This window comes from Triticum aestivum, chromosome 3A, assembly GCF_018294505.1.
Source record: "Triticum aestivum cultivar Chinese Spring chromosome 3A, IWGSC CS RefSeq v2.1, whole genome shotgun sequence".
NCBI lineage: Eukaryota > Viridiplantae > Streptophyta > Magnoliopsida > Poales > Poaceae > Triticum > Triticum aestivum.
The window spans coordinates 220322712-220324647 of NC_057800.1; positions in this window are offsets into that span (position 1 = coordinate 220322712).

Consider the following 1936-nt stretch of genomic DNA (forward strand, 5'->3'; position numbering starts at 1 on the left):
ACTGGCTGGAGGAATCACAGTCCTCAAGTGTAACAAGTCTTCAGGTCACGCAGACAGAAAGACTTTAGTGATGCCTAACACTCTTTGGCTCTGGGTGTTTAGGGCTTTGTCCTTGCAAGGATCTCTCTCTCTCTCTCTCAAATGCTTCAGAGGTGGGTTGCTCTCAAACGACAAAAGCCGTGCACTAACTCTGAGCAGCCACTAATTTATGGTGTACGGGGTGGGCTATTTATAGCCAGGAGGCAACCCGGCCTAATTTGTCTGAAATGACCCTGTGTCACTAAGGAACTGACATGTGTCCAACGGTCAGATTTCAAACACACGCGGCAGCTTGACTTGGGCTACAAGTAAACCTGACTCATCCAGCTCTGGATAAGATTTGCTCTCATTGTCTTTGTTCGAAGACATAGGATTTGGTTGAGCATCTCATCAGTCACTCTGACTTTGTTCACTTTGACCTCACTTAACAGTACAGTGGTTCCTATGACTCAACAAAGAAGAAAAAGAAACTATGAAACAACTATGTCTTCATACTCCATAGTCTTCACGTGAATGTCTTCTCATGTCATAATCTTTAGTGTGAATATCTTAACAAACCACCATTGTCTTCAATGTCTTCACACATTTTTAGGGATCATCTCTGGTAGGTAAACCGAATCAATAAGGGACTGCTACCTGTGTTATCCTGCAAATCTCACAAACACATTAGTCCCTCAACCAAGTTTGTCGTCAATACTTCAAAACCAACTAGGGGTGGCATTAGATGCACTTACAGGTAGTACAGATCGGAATGGAAGACAATACGAAGCCAAACAGGTAAAAGTCTTCGCACAGTGAGTCAAACAGATCAGGCACACAAGCAATGACTTCACGAAGACAAACTAAAATGTAAAGGAGGTGGGGGATAGAACCAGTAGCTTGGTGAATATAAGGATTTGGTAGACCAGTTTCAGTTGTTGTGACAATTATACGTCTGGTTAGGGAGGCTGAGATTGAACTCGGAATATCGTGCCTTCACCTTATTCCTCTTGAGCTAAGGACACCTAGTCCTCGCCCAATCACTCTGGTAAGTCTTCAAGGTAGACTTTCAAACCTTCACAGACTCTGTTCACCGGCGATCCACAATGACTCTTGGATCCTTAGACCGTGGCGCCTAACCGGCTAGAGGATACACAGTCCTCAAGTGTAACAAGTGTAAGTGCATCTAGTGCCACCCCTAGTTGGTTTTGGAGTATTGACGACAAACCTAGTTGAGGGAATAATGTGTTTGTGAGAATTGCAGGATAACACAGGTAGAAGTCCCTCATTGATTCGGTTTTACTACCAGAGATGACCCCTAAAAATGTATGAAGACATTGAAGTCAAAGGTGGTATATGAAGATATTCACATTGAAGACTATGACAAGAGAAGACACGATATGAAGCCTATGGAGCTCGAAGACTTAGATGTTTCGTAGTTCTTTTTCTTTTGTGTTGAGTCATAGGAACCACCGTACTGTTAAGTGGGGTCCAAGAGAACCAGTCAGAATGACTGAACTGATGCCTAAACCAGAAACCTATGTCTTCGAGTGAAGACTATGAGAGCGAATCTTGTCCAGAGTCGGACAAGTCAGCTTTGCTTGTAGCCCAAGTAAAGTTGCTGTGTGAGTTTGAAATCTGACCATTGGAACACGTGTCGGTTCCTTAGTGACCCAGGGTCATTTCGAACAAATCAGGTCGGGTTGCCAAGTGGCTATATATAGCCCACCCCCTACAACCATAAATGGTTGGCTGCTTAGATTGAAAGCACGGCTTTTGTCGTTTGAGAGCAACCCACCTCTAAGCCTTTGAGAGAGAATTCCTTGCGAGGATAAAGCCCTAACCACCAGAGCCAGAGAGAATTGGGCATCACTTAAGTCTTCTTGTCTGTGTGATCTGAAGACTTATTACACTTGAG